This window comes from Syngnathoides biaculeatus, chromosome 23 (genome assembly GCF_019802595.1).
Source record: "Syngnathoides biaculeatus isolate LvHL_M chromosome 23, ASM1980259v1, whole genome shotgun sequence".
Classification (NCBI taxonomy): Eukaryota; Metazoa; Chordata; class Actinopteri; order Syngnathiformes; family Syngnathidae; genus Syngnathoides; species Syngnathoides biaculeatus.
The window spans coordinates 557651-573014 of NC_084662.1; the positions used below are offsets into that span (position 1 = coordinate 557651).

The window sequence follows — 15364 nt, forward strand, 5'->3', positions numbered from 1 at the left end:
TTTGTGAAGGTAAAAAGACTTCCAAAAATGTGACCCCAATTTTTTTTTTCTTTACTCTTTCGGTCAAGAGTCCTTGGAATATTTAATCTTTGGGAATTATAAATATTAATGCATGTCAATAGATGTATACTTTTTCTAAAATAGAAACATTCACATTAATAGAAATATGTAACCGTTGTAAATAAAATGACTTTTTGATACAGTAATGGCTAAAAACCTTGAGCTCTTATCTTTTAATATGACTTGTTGATAATATATGTAGTAATCTACACGGAGTCAAGAGGGTTCAGAATAACATATTTACTCAACTACTTGCTTTACTCCAGGAGTGTATTCCTGCCACACCAAAAAAAAAAAGTCGCTATCAGGCTTCCGTACTTTACCAATATGGCGCACAACAACACATCTTCTTCCCGGTACACCCATATAATTGTAGCTCCCCTTGTCTGACATCTGGTGTCCTTTTGTCATGAATACATCCCTTCCCCCTTAAAGATACTGTGCCTCTAACAGGAACAGAAAACATGAATAGGGGACATTTCAACATTTTTTTTCCCCCACACTAATCGAATAGGTAATTGAACTGAAAGTCTTTAAGGTAACTGGGCAACTTCACCTTCCTTCTTGACTTCCTTCTAACCGGACTTTCAGTAACTGCAACAGTCTTGCTTTCAGTTACAGATTCTTCTGCCACTCCTGCGGCATCTGACTCCACCACCTTATCACTGCTGAGAACAACATCCTCCACATCCAGCATAGTGTCCTCCATCATTCCAGTGTGACCTTGCTGCACAGTCTCTGTCTGCTGGCTCTCCATATCCCTTTGCAGATGCACCAGATTCTGATCCACATGTCTCATGACCACACCACCATCCCCCACCCTAATTTTATACCACAGTGGCCTAGTCACCGGCACAATAAGGCCCAGAATACACTTGGGGCCTAAACTAAAGTTACGGGTCAGCACTGTGTCTTTTGAGTCATGATCTCTGGACTGTCTTCCCTACTACTTTAACACTTTCCTGTTCAGATCCGAACGGATCCGGTCCAGTGTACATGGTAACTTCCTTCCGAGAAGCAGTTCTGTCGGTGATAGAACTGTTGTAGTCTGTAGCGTTTCTCTGTAGCAAAATTACACCCTGGCTACCTTCTCTGTCAAGGTGCCCTCCTTGCATTTTTGTACCATTCTTTGAAATATCTGTACCGCCCTCTCTGCTAATCGATTGCTGGTGGCATGATAAGGTGCAGAGGTCACGTGGCGGATGCCATTCCTGCTCAAAAATTCCTTGAACTCTGCTAACAAGACAAGTTCTGACACTAACAACTCTGGCAGTCCATGATTTCTAAAACTAGTTTGAAGACATTCATTCCATGGTTGCAGTAGACAAAGCAGAGTTCACAGGATACACATCCATCCACTTGGAATGTGAATCAATAACCACAAAAAACATCTTCCCCATGTAAGGTCTTGCATAATCCACATGGATACAACTCCAGGGTTTATAAAGCCAATCCCAAGGGGCTGGCACCATATCCTCTACTTCTTTGTCCAGCCTTGGCCACCAGACATAGCTCCTGGCAAGTGCTTTCATCCTTGACACTCCCGGATGGCATAGATGAAGTTGTCTTAAAACGGTGTCTCGGCCTGGCAGTGGCAAAACCACCCTAACTCCCCACATCACACAACCATTTTGGATACTGAGTTCTTTCTCACCGCATACAGTGCAAAATCACTTACTTCCAGAACTACTGGCCATGCTTTGTGTACCATTTCGCTCACTCTTGAAAGCAGCGTGTCCGTATCTGTCCATGCATTCATTTGGTCCACCGAAACCAAAGTGATTTCAGAGCTCTCAATCACGAGAACACTTACTTCTCATCCCTCCTCCACAGATTTTCTTGATAATGGCAGACGGTTTAAGACCTCTGCATTTTGTTGTTGTGCTTTCCTTCTTTGCACAAGATTGTGTATTCATAACCCCTCAAGGTGACAGCACACGCTGGATCCTCGGTGAGGCCATTTGCGCCACTGCTTTCATCTCACATAAAAGTGACAACAAAAGCAGGTGATCTGTCTCTATTGTGAATTTTCGACCATAAATGTACTCGTGAAAACGTTTTATTCTAAATCCAGTTGTAATTCCTTTCCTCCGCATTTAGTGTTCGGGATGTGAATCCAATCCAGAAATATCTGGAGAGTGACACCATCTTCTTGAGTTGGGCTCTGCATGCCACCTCATTGATTTTGTAATGAAACAACTACAATGGAATCTAAGTGCAGACATTAAGGTTTTATTCAAGTTGTTGGACAAAATATATTGTAGTGTTGCTGGGAGGCTGCTTTTCAGCACAATGGATGTAAATACCATTTAAGTGCATGTTTTGTGTCAAGTATTCTTCAGTCATTGTTTAGTTTTAAACCCAACCGCTGGATGAATTATGCAAATGAAGGGACAAGAGAAGTCTTCAATTTGGCTCTCGAGAAGAAACGGGTTTCACTGACCAGCTGCAACGGCAACACCCGTTCTGAGTCAGTCTTACCAGTGTCCCCTTTTTATATTAGTTTCTCAAAACAAAGGTGACAAAATTACAAAACAAAAGGAGGAACAGATGGCAGTACCAACACAAAGACAAATACTAACTACTTTATTATAAACATTTATAACAATGGTGTTTGAGGATTGTCTGCTTTGAAGTCAGCAAGGGGTTTCATCTCTTGATGGTGTTCAAGAGTATTTGCTTTGAAGTCAGCAAGGGGGTGCATCACCCCCTCCCCCCGAATGTGGCTGGCTCACACTTCAGGTCACACAGCCACTCGCAAAGAGAATGATTCCGGTAACAATGATATAAACAAATGCATGATAAAATAATACATTTAACAGTCATTGTTTTACTTGTTCTATTATTTGCTAGTTATGCTATTCTGTTTAGTGTGGTGTGATAATTTAAATTCTGGTAGGACACCATAATTGTGCATAACCTACAATAATGACTTGCCTACATCTGTGATTGTGAGTAAGGTTAGCTGTTTTTTTCCATCCATCCATTCATCCATCCATTTTCTGAGCCGTTCATCCTCACGAGGGTTGCGGAAGTGCTAGAGCCAATCCCAGCTTTCATCGAGCTGGAGGCAGGGTACAACCTGAACTGGTTGTCAGCCAATTGCAGGGCACATGGAGACAGAAAACAGTTGCATTCCCAATCACACCTAGGGATAATTTAGAGTGTCCAATTAGTGCATGTTTTGAGATGTCTGAAGAAACCGGAGTGCCAGGAAAGACCCACGCAGGCACGGGAAGAACATGCAAATTCCACACAGGTGGGGCCGAGATTCAACCCCGGTCCTCAGAACTGTGAAGCCAATGCTCTTCATCTGCACCACCGTGCCACTGCTTGTCTTTCTGCTTACAAAACAAAAGTGCAATTGTTCCTCACTGCCTCGTGGACACCAGATTGTTTTCAGAAGTGGGATTGCAGGATGGCAAACACAATTGATGAGACTGAAGTATTCATCTTCCGCATACAGATGGAGGAAGACAATGGTGCACATCAAGCGGAACTAAAGAGGCTAGCCCTCACAGCGGAGACAGTGAGCTCCGCCCTCAAGAACTATGAGTAGAAGCGAGCAGCCAGAAGGGACTGTCATGGGTGTGTCTGTTCCCGATGCGTCGCGCATCTGCTCACCTGCATCCCGTTTTGGTGATTGTATATATTGCAATGTGTGCGGTCTGGTCCTTTCCAGATCGTTGCACTACTATGTCATGTTCCCGCAACCCTTTCCCTATGTCCTTGCTACTCTGTGTACCGAACCCTGCCTCATTAACGACACTGCCTTCACGCTTGCTGATTTTGGTACTGCTGCTTCTTTGGACTCCGTGCCTGTGTTTCGACCTTGGACTGAATAAAGACACTTCCCGAACTGTACCTGGTCTTGTGAGTCGTGCATTTTGGGTTCATCCTTGTGTTCTGGTCATGACAGGGACAGTTTGAAGAGACAAGAACCAACCCCTCACACCGAGAGCACAAACAGAGAGGGGGCACCTTGAAGACGTTCCAAGCAACCCCCCACACGAGGAGCACAGCATGGTGTGCAGCATACGGGCTCCAACCAAAGTCATGGAGAGGTTGAGTCTGAGAGGGGTGACTAAGCTGCCACGCTACAACAGGGAAGGACCACTGGACACATATTCTTCTAGCTTCCCATGGGAGCATGGTTCAACAGCTGGTCAGCGGAAGAGACGGCAGTTCAAGGTGCCCTCGCGTTGGAAGGCAGGGCACTGCAGATCCTCACAGACTTGATGATTATGCAGTTTGCCAAGCTGCCACCACACCTCAGCACTGACCGCAATGATGTCGCAACAAGGAGGGACGCAGAGGGCCTACGGAGGGATACTTTCACTGTGGAGAACCTGGGCATTTCACACGTCATTGCCTGGTCCCAAACCGTTAAAACTAGAGAGGTGTGGCACAGAGGGAGAACTGCCACCCATCTACTCCTCCCACACAGACTCACACCCACAGTTGCACCTGGATAGGAGGCAGAAATAAAGATGTTGAGGTTCTCGCTAGGAGTGAGCAGGTTGGATAGGATTAAAAATAATCTTATTACAGGGACAGCCAAAGTTGGATGTTTTGGAGACAAGGTTCGAGAGAGCAGACTTTGATGGTTTGGACATGTCCAGAGGCGAGAGAATGAGTATGTTGGTAGAAGGGTGCTGAGGGTGGAGCTGCCAGGCAAAAGAGTGACAGGAAGACCAAAGAGAGGGTTGTCCTGCAATTTCTCTTCCCACATATTATCTTTTACCCCAATCTTCTCAGTACTTTTGGAACCTTTTCTGTCATGGTCCTGCCGGTCCTTGTTCTGGCTGTGCTGGTCCCTGACACGGCACACACCAGCACCTCATTCCCCGTAATTACTATTAATACCAATAGGACTTCTCGTACGTTCTGGCCTTTGCCAGATTGTTGCCTCATGCCTCTTTCCCGCACTGTGTTGATTCCGTTCCTGATCTCCCAAGTACCGACCCCTGCCGGCCCACTAAACTGCCTCACAAGCCTGATGACCTTGTTACTGCTGCTTCCGTGGACTGTCTGCTTGATCCCCGACACTGGACTGAATAAAAACGTTTCCCGAACCCCCTGTACGTCTCCTGAGTCGTGCATTTGGGTCCAACCCTATGTTCTGGTCGTGACATTTTCTGCTTTTTTTCCCTAAATGTCATGCTCCTGGATTCCAGCCAGGGCTGGGCGTGACCAGCTAATCTGAAGGTGCACACCTGCGCCTCATGACCTCTGATTAGACCCAGTACATATAGGACCCGGGGGACGACAGATACTCTGCTAGATCGTTGCTCTTCATGCCTCGTTCCCGCACTCGTGCTTTCTCGACTTCTGACCTCCGTGCACCGACCCACGCCTGTTCGTTGACCACCCTCGTAAGCCCATTCGTACTGGTACTACGAATTGTTTGGACTGTCTACCTGATCTCAGACCTCGGACCGAATAAAGGTTTCCTCTGTACTGTCTGCTGTCTCTGGAGTCGTGCATTTGGGTCCACCCTTGAGCCCCGCATCGTGACGGAACGATCTAGCCAGAACATGGACCCAGCCGACTCTGAAGCCATTCGCCGTGCGCTGCAAGTGCAGGGCAAACGCCTGGGTGAGCAAGAGGCTGCTCTCCAGGGTATGACTCACCAGATCCAGGAGCTCTGCACCCAGCTGGAGCCGTGGCTAGCCTCCCAAGCTAGCGCGGCCGCTCCTGTGCCTCTCCGTGCCACCATCACTCCGCTCTCTCGACCAGAGCGGTTCTCAGGCGACTCCGGTAACGTCAAGCCCTCCCTGGCGCAGTGCGATCTCCACTTTGAGCTGCAAGCGTCCGCTTTTCCCACGGACCGCTCCCGGATCGCCTTCGTCATTTCCCACATGACAGGGAGGGCGGAGGCATGGGCCACCGCCGAGTGGAGCCGTAACTCGGAGACCTGCCGCTCATGGGCGAGCTTCGTCTGCGCGCTCACCCAGGTGTTCGAGTACGCGGCTCCAGAACGCCAGGCGGCGTCCTCGCTCATGACAATGCACCAGGGATGTCGCCGCGTGTCCGACTACGCCATTGAGTTCCGGATTCGGGCTGCCGAGAGCCGCTGGAATGAGGAAGCCCTCCATGACGCGTTTTACGAGGGACTGTCCCCATGAGGTGGCCACGGATCTTCCGCCTTCGCTTAACTCCCTCATCGCATTGGCCCTCAAGGTGGACCAGCGCCTCACCGTGCAGAGACAGATGAAGGGTCTGAGGGAGGAGGAGAGGGAGAGTCGCAGTCCGGTTGCTTCCGCTTCCCGGCCACCCGTGTTGTCAGCTTCATCGGAATCCATGCAAGTGGAGGGCCTTGGAGGCTCAGCGGAGGAGCGCTTACGTCGGCGACGAGATGGACGCTGTTTTTACTGCGGGCGTTTGGGACACTTGATCGCCCGCTGCCCGCCTCGACCGGGGCACTTTGACATCAGGATCTCTGCTCCGGTGAGTGTGCGGTACACCGCGGCGGGGTCAGGGAGGTCCCTTCTTCACCTCACCTTGGGAACGGACTCCCGCTCATGCACTGTGACGGCTTTCATAGATTCTGGGTCGGAAGCTAACCTGATAAATCCCCGCGTGGTCGAGGAGCTGGGGGCAGCAACCTTCCCCACGCAACGGTTTCGTCATGCCTATGCCGCCAACAGCAAGTTCCTTTGTCGGGTTACACATCGCACTCAGACGCTACGTATGAGCTTTCCGGACGCTCACTCGGAGCGTATTAGCTTTCATGTCTTCGACGCACGTAGTAGCGACATCATCTTGGGCAGCCCGTGGCTCAAAGAACATAATCCGCACATAGATTGGACCACGGGTCAGATCAAGACTTGGGGAGAGGACTGTCTCAGTCGCTGTTTCGCTGTCCGGAGAGACAGGGGTATTCAAGTTGCGCCGGTTCGGCTAACAGAACCTAGTACCGTCCTGGACCTGACCGCAGTGCCCTCCTGCTACCATGACCTACGGGAGGTCTTCTCTGAAGCTAAAGCAAAGTCTCTGCCGCCACATCGGTCATACGACTGCGCGATTGAACTCCTGCCAGGCACCTCTCCTCCCAGAGGGAAACTGTTCTCTTTAACAGGACCAGAGCATCAAGCCATGAGGGACTACATCGAGGACTCGCTGGCAGCCGGACTCATTCGCCCCTCATCTTCACCAGCCGGTGCGGGTTTTTTTTTTGTCAAGAAGGAGGACTCCACGCTGCGACCCTGCATCGACTACTGAGGACTGAACGACATCACAGTCAAGAACAGGTACGCTTTGCCGCTTATCTCTACAGCATTCGAACTCCTCCAGGGAGCCCGGATCTTCACCAAGCTCGACTTGCGCAGCGCTTACCATCTGGTGCGGATTCGGGAAGGGGATGAGTGGAAGACGGCGTTCAACACCCCCACAGGGCACTATGAGTACCTTGTGATGCCCTTTGGACTGACAAACGCTCCGGCCGTCTTTCAGAACTTCATTAACGACGTGCTCCGGGAGTTCCTGAACAGATCTGTCTTTGTTTACCTGGATGACATTCTCATCTTTTCAGCAGACCTAACCACTCACATTCAACAAGTCAGAGAGGTGCTCCGGCGTCTGCAGCAGCACCAATTATACGTGAATATGGATAAGTGTGAGTTCCATCGGGCATCCGTGTCCTTCCTGGGCTTCGTCCTGGCTGAGGGAGAGATACGGATGGACCCCGGGAAGGTCGACGCGGTGCTGCAGTGGCCTAGCCCCACCAACAGGAGGGACGTGCAGAGGTTTTTGGGATTTGCCAATTTCTATAGGAAATTCATAAGGAACTTCAGTTCCGTGGCCGCTCCTCTGCATTCGCTCACCTCGCCACATACCCCCTTCGACTGGTCCGGGGCCTGCCAGGAGGCCTTCAGCAGGCTCAAGGCAAGTTTCACTACTGCGCCCGTTCTCATTATTCCGGACCCAGATAACCAGTTTGTGGTGGAGGTGGATGCATCGAATTCAGGAATTGGAGCAGTCTTGTCGCAGAGGAGTCCCAGGGATGGAAGGATCCACCCGTGCGCGTTCCTGTCTAGAAAGTTGACCCCGGGAGAGAGGAACTACGACGTGGGAGATAGGGAACTGCTGGCGGTCAAGAGCGCGTTGGAGGAGTGGCGGCACTGGCTGGAGGGCTCGCAAGTACCGTTCGTTGTCTTCACGGACCATAAGAACCTTGAATACCTGAAGTCTGCGAAGAGGTTGAACGCCCGTCAGGCCAGTTGGGCCCTATTTTTCACCCGCTTCCACTTTAAGGTGTTTTTCCGCCCAGGCTCCAAAAACGGCAAGCCGGATGCACTCTCGCGGATCCACGAGGGAGGGCGCACGGATTCAGACGCCGCTACTATCCTGCCAGCGGGGTGCTTCGTGGCCGGTTTCACCTGGGCGATCGAGTCGCGGGTGAAGGAGGCCCTGGGAGAGACACCGCCACCCGCGGATTGTCCGTCGGGCCGCCTTTTCGTCATCCCATCTCTGCGGGGAGACGTCATCAACTGGGCCCATACCAACAAGACGGTCTGCCACCCGGGTATGGCGAAGACACGTTCAGTGGTCGAACAAAGGTTCTGGTGGCCTAACCTCAGCAAGGACGTAAGGGAGTTCGTCAACGCCTGCCCGGTGTGTGCTGCCAATAAGACTTCCCGCCTACGGCCTGTTGGTGAGTTGCAACCCCTGTCCATCCCCTTTCGTCCGTGGTCACACATCGCGCTGGACTTCGTCACTGGCCTGCCGCCTTCACAAGGGAACACAGTGGTGCTGTCCGTAGTGGACCGTTTTTCCAAGATGGTCCACTTCGTGCCGCTTCCGAAGATCCCATCGGCCAAGCAGACAGCCCAGTTGGTATTAGACGAGGTCGTCCGTTACCACGGCCTACCCCAGGACATGGTTTCGGACAGGGGTCCGCAATTCACCGCCCGTTTCTGGAAGGAGTTTTGCAACCTCATCGGCGCTTCAGCAAGTCGGACATCGGGTCATCACCCAGAGTCTAATGGCCAGACTGAGAGGATTAACCAGGAATTAGAGACCGGTCTTCGATGTCTGGCATCCAGGGACCAGAGCACGTGGAGCCAGCACATCAAGTGGGTGGAGTATGCCCACAATTCTCTACCCTCCGCTTCAACAGGTATGGCTCCACTCCATGTCGTGCATGGCTATCCTCCGTCCCTGTTTCCTCCACTGGTCACAGACTCCGCAGTTCCGTCAGCCCTGGCCGTAGTGCGACGCTGCAAACGGACCTGGGAAGCAGCTCGGAGGACACTGCTGCGCATGAGCAGCGCCTACAAGGCCGCAGCAGACCGCAAGAGAAGGGCCGCACCAGAGCTCAGAGTGGGACAGCGAGTGTGGCTCTCCACCAAAGATCTCCCGCTGCGGACGGAATCCCGCAAACTTGCTCCCAGGTTCGTTGGCCCGTTCCCGGTTTCCAAAGTTATTAACCCGGTCGCCGTCTCGTTGAAACTGCCCAGGTCGATGAGGGTGCACCCTACGTTCCACGTCAGCAGACTTCGCCCGAATCGCACGTCGTTGCTGGCTCCTCCGCTCAAATCCCCCCCTCTCTCCTGCATGGTCGACGGTGGGTTGGTGTATACTGTGCGCCGGTTGCTGTCTTCCCGTCGCAGAGGAAGGGGGGTCCAGTACCTGGTGGACTGGGAGAGATATGGCCCGGAGGAGCGCTCTTGGATCCCCTCCCGCTTCGTCGTGGACCGCTCCCTCATCAGGGACTTTCACGCGGCTCACCCTGATGCTCCTGGGCCGTCCAGAGCCGGTCGTTGAGGGGGGGGGGGTACTGTCATGCTCCTGGATTCCAGCCAGGGCTGGGCGTGGCCAGCTAATCTGAAGGTGCACACCTGCGCCTCATGACCTCTGATTAGACCCAGTACATATAGGACCCGGGGGACGACAGATACTCTGCTAGATCGTTGCTCTTCATGCCTCGTTCCCGCACTCCTGCTTTCTCGACTTCTGACCCACGCCTGTTCGTTGACCACCCTCGTAAGCCCATTCGTACTGGTACTACGAATTGTTTGGACTGTCTACCTGATCTCAGACCTCGGACCGAATAAAGGTTTCCTCTGTACTGTCTGCTGTCTCTGGAGTCGTGCATTTGGGTCCACCCTTGAGCCCCGCATCGTGACACTAAAGTCATTTTGCTCCCAGCGGGTGTGTCACTGCACACATCACTGTCATCCATGTTGCTATTTTGTCTATCGTTATCTTCATGGCAACCATGAGTACCTCAACCATTGATATAAGGGAGAGTGTTATACTCATATGTTCTGTCAGCTCATTGGTCAAAAACCGGGAGTACTGGGGAGTAAGTTTACTAAACATATTTTGATAGAGCACACTACCAGTATTTATTCATTCTACATATCGCACACAATTTTTTACTTTCATGATGATACGGGACGAAATGGGTCCTTCTGGACGCCAACGTGAGGCGGCGGAGTCATAACCACCTCCTCCTGGACAGCAACGTGAGGCGGCATCACCACCCCCTCCTGGACGGCAACGTGAGGCGACGGCGACATCACCACCTCCTCCTGTACGGGACCGTGAGAAGGCGGCAGCGCCATCACCACCTCCTCCTGGATGGGAACGTGAAAAGGCAGCGGCGCCATTACCACCTCCTCCTGGACGGGACCGTGAGAAGGCGGCAGCGCCATCATCACCTCCTCCTGGACGGGAACGTGAAAAGGCAGCGGCGCAATTACCACCCCCTCCTGGACAGCAACGTGAGGCGCCTGCGGCATCACCACCTCCTTCTGGACAGCAACGTGAGGCGGCGGAGTCATAACCACCTCCTCCTGGACAGCAACGTGAGGCAGCATCACCACCCCCTCCTGGGCGGCAACGTGAGGCGACGGCGACATCACCACCTCCTCCTGGACGGGACCGTGAGAAGGCGGCAGCGCCATCACCACCTCCTCCTGGACGGGAACGTGAAAAGGCAGCGGCGCCATTACCACCTCCTCCTGGACGGGACCGTGAGAAGGCGGCAGCGCCATCACCATCTCCTCCTGGACGGGAGCGTGAGGCGGCTGCGGAACCCCCACAGGTGGCACAGCGCTGCGTTGTTGCTCCCGTAGTGTTTGCCTTGGCACTACAGCATCAATGGGGACAGCCTGGAGCAACGGGGATGATAAGGTCCTCTCCCTCTTAACAGGAGGAAAATAGCTCGCCTCATCTTGATCGGAATTCCCTTCATCCTCGGAACTTAAGCCCTCTGCAGTACGTTTCTGAATCCTGTTCTTTGGGAAAACACACATTGCGGACGCTCTGGCAGGACCATCTTCGATAGTAAATCCCATCCTTCTCCTTCGATGGCCGCCCGGAAGCTTGCCGCCACCGCGGTGGTGAATCTGCTGCCAGGCGCGACGTGGGCTCGGCTGGGGGAGGATTCCATGGATGCCGTGACATAAGAATCGGTCACCTGCGGGCCTATTTAAAACCGCAATGTGAGCAAGGCAAGGCGGCGGATCTTTTCCCACTGTCACATGAGCTTGCAGTGCAGTTGTTGATACAGCAACGTGGGCGTGGCGCGGTGGCGGATCCATTCCCACAGCAAGGTGAACGAGAGTAGGCAGAGAGTCAGTTGAAACTGCCACATGGGCGTGTCTCAGGAGTTGGTCAGTTCCAACCGCCATGTGAGCATGAGTCAGAAACGAGTCCGTTGAAACCGCGGCATGGGCATAGGTCATTAACGAGTCCGTCAAAACTGCAGCATGGGCGTGTCTCGGCAGCAGATCCGTTGCGATAGCGACATGAGCCTTGCTTGGTAGAAGATCTGTAGTGACTGCAGTGTGAATCTGCGTCAGCAACGCGTCAGTAGCAGTCGCGACGTCAGCGTGGCTTGGCTGGTTCTTCAATCCTTGCCGGACCTGGGCCATGAGAGGCGCCAATTTGGCGCTCTGCCGCTCTATCTCCGCCCGCATTTGGCGGAAGAACACCTCGTGATTTGGCGGCCCCTCCTCCCCCTGGGATGGAAGCTTCGCCACCAGCTGTGGGTCTGCTGGTTTCACCGTTGCCGGCGAGGAATGGGAGGACGAAGACGGTGTCTTATTTGCCGCGCAGGGGGAGGCACAAGAGAGCGCCCAGCCTGGGCGTCTCCTCTGGCCACCAGGCAGAGGGCCCGGAGAGATGGGTCGATTCCCTCAAACGGATTGGTGTATTTGGACCCACCGGGAGAAGACGCTCGGGTGCTGGAATTGCGGGGAGGTGAAGCGAACTGACCGGGATTGAAGATCGGGCGAAGAGACTCATAGTCGAAGTAATCTGAGTCGTAGTCAGGCAGGTGGTCATTTAAATCAAGGTCCTCCTCATAGTCCGAAAAATCAGAGTCCAAAAGAATATGCGGGTCGTGGTCGGGACGTATTCATAGCTCGCCGGCGGAGCGTGTGACAGTCGGTCCACCTTGCGTTGGTCCCGGTGTCGCCGGGGACGTCTTTCCTGTTGGGTCCTGTTTTGGCCAGATCGTTCTGTCACGACCCATTGGAACGGAGGGTGGACCCAAATGCAGGACTACACGGGAGACGCAGAGGTAATTCGGGAAAAACGTTTATTCATCCAAGGTCGGGGATCGGGCAGGCGGTCAGGTATAGCAGCGGTAATCAGGACGTCGGGCGTAGAGAGCAGATCAGTGGGCAGGCAGGAGTGTCAAAGAAGTCAGGCTTACGGGGTCGATCGGAGACCAAGCAGAGGTCGGTACACACAGGAATATGATCAGAGATACGGGGGTGCTGAAACGGGGCATGAACCGATCTGGCGGAGGACCAGTCGTCACCGGGTCCTATAAGTACCGGGCATAATCAGCCGAAACAAGGTGCAGATGTGTGCTGACTAATTGGCTGGCCACGCCCAGCCTGGGCAGGATGCCAGGAACATGACACATCGAGTCTGTTCTTGTTTATGTGGTTAATTACATGTCGTGTTCTCCTGACATTGTCTTGTGTTTGCCTTTGTTTGATAAAACCTGTTAGATCCAACTTTATAATATGTGGGAGTATTATTTCAAGGTCTTTTGCTAAAATTGAAGTAAAGAGTTTATCGTCCACATTCAACAAGTTGATTGGCCGATAATTAGAGCCTTCTGCCATATTTTTCCCTTTGTTTTGGTATTACTGTAATTGTTTTTCTCCAGGATGGAGGGATTTCTCCTTTTTTCAAGACCCAGTTAAATGTTCTGAAACCTTTGTTTGCGATCAAAGGCAGTTGATCTTCTTGTCGCTTGCCGCAGGACTAATCGGCAGAAACGTCCTGACCGACTCTCCAGTTAAAGGGTTAAGCTACACCTTTACCCCAGCCGACTCTAACACCGTGCGTGCAGGAGGATGGGAGCTTCTTAAGTCGGTGTTGAGATGAATTCGCCTAGGTGTACGAACTGCCTTTAGTTTTGCAGAGCCAATCCGGTCTGCCCTCACTTATCAGCCCTTGTCGAGTAACCTTACAGAGTAACAGGGTGACAAAGTGATCGCTCCGCTTTTACAGCAGCTTCATCTCTTATGAATCGATTGCACTTGTCATTGACCTAGTAAATTTAACAATCTTTGTTAGGTTCGTACGGATTTGTTTTATCTTAAGCCGGATATTATCAATGAGTGACTGATTAAAATGCCGAACACACAGAGTTGAGTGTTGCCTGAAACAATGCCTTAGTTTGTGTCGTTATTGCAAATCCCACCCTGTTGCGGCCGTCTTCCCCTTTGCTTGCTGATCCGTCAACAAAAACAACCTCTCCAGTCGAGAGAGGAGTGCCCATTAGGTCAGGTCGCGGTTTGGTGGAAATTTGGACGTGGCTTCCACAGTTGTGTGGAGTGCCCTCTGCTGGTGTGGGTAAAAGTGTCGCTGAATTCAGTCCCCAACATCTTACAATTGTAATGTGTCCCTGTGATAACAATGTCGCGGTGCAATGTAAGTGCCGTGCTGGTGACAAAAATTTCATCTTTGTTTCCAGCAGAAGGACTGAAACTGCATGTGGCACTTTCAGTGTTAACTGGTGGAACAAGACTACTTCCGCAGACGCCTCAACAGCCAGAGCACCGGCCAGCACTGCCTGAACGCACTCTGGAGTGGGTCGTGCTACGGAATCTAATTGTTGCGAATAGTATGCAACTGGTCTCATTTTTCCTCCGTGTTTCTGCACAACACTGAGGTCATGAACCCGTTTTTTGCAGTCACTTTCTGCTCAAATGGCCAGTTATAATTTGGTAGTGCTAGTACAGCTAAATCAATGAGTTCTCTTTTGACAAGATCAAAAGCTTTGTCGGCTTCTGGCGTCCATGCAATTTTGTCATGTAATGTCATTGGCTTATCATAAATTATGTTCAGCAATGGTCGCGTGATTTCTGAGTAATTTTCAATCCAGGCACGACAATAATTGCAAAGACCCAAAAATGACATCATGTGCTTTTTTGTTACAGGTTTTGGAGCCTTGGCGACGGCTTGTTTTTGTTAGTCACTGATAATGTGTCCTCGCTCAGTCAAAATGTCTCCTAGATAGGTTACTTTGTTTCCATAATTGCATTTTGTCTTTTGAAACTTTGTTTCCTGTGTCATACAAATATTGCAGTAACGCTAATCTATCGATTTTGCATTGCGTGTGCTTGTGTGTTTGAGGCCACTAAAATGTCATCCACATATACCAAAATTTGGCTCTTGTATGGGGCATTAAATGAGGCCAAACACCTTGTGATTGCTTCTGAGAAAATTGTTGGGGAGTCACAAAATCCCTGGGATAACCTTCTGAACGTTAATTTCTCACCTTTGAAGGTAAACGTGAACCAGTATTGGCTGTCAGGATGGACAGGGATACTCCAAAAGGCATTACTCAGGTCCACCACCGAAAACCACCTGGTTCCCGGTTGTAATGAGTTCAAAAGAGTGTGTGGATTAGGAACATTTGGCGCACGCGATTGTACTGCTTGGTTTACTGCACGCAAATCTTGAATTAATCTCCATTTTTTAGAGTGTGCTTTTCGGACTGGAAATATAGGCGTATTACAAGACGAGTTTGGGCACAGGCGTAAAATTCCTGCCTTTTTTATTTCGTTAACTACGGGTTGGATGCCTATTTCAGCGTCTTTTTTTTCAGTGGGTATTGTCGAATTATCGGATAATGTTCCGTTTTTCCCTTTATAATTACTGGTGGTGTGTTTGTCATGAGTCCAACATCAGCGGGTCCAGTGCTCCACAGCCCGGCTGGGAGATGACAAATGGCATCCTCTTCAACAGGGGTGAGCACATAAACTAAGGCTAATCAGCTGTAGTGGACTCGTGCAAACGTATCAAAATTCCATCGAACACGCAATCG

At 51.4% G+C, this 15364-nt stretch overlaps 1 long non-coding RNA gene across 1 annotated transcript in view; it reads right to left on the bottom strand.

Moving 5' to 3' along the window:
- LOC133496804 (uncharacterized) overlaps positions 1-15364 on the bottom strand; it is a 34800-nt gene that overhangs the window by 2188 nt on the left and 17248 nt on the right. The gene's annotated exons all lie outside the window — the stretch shown is intronic.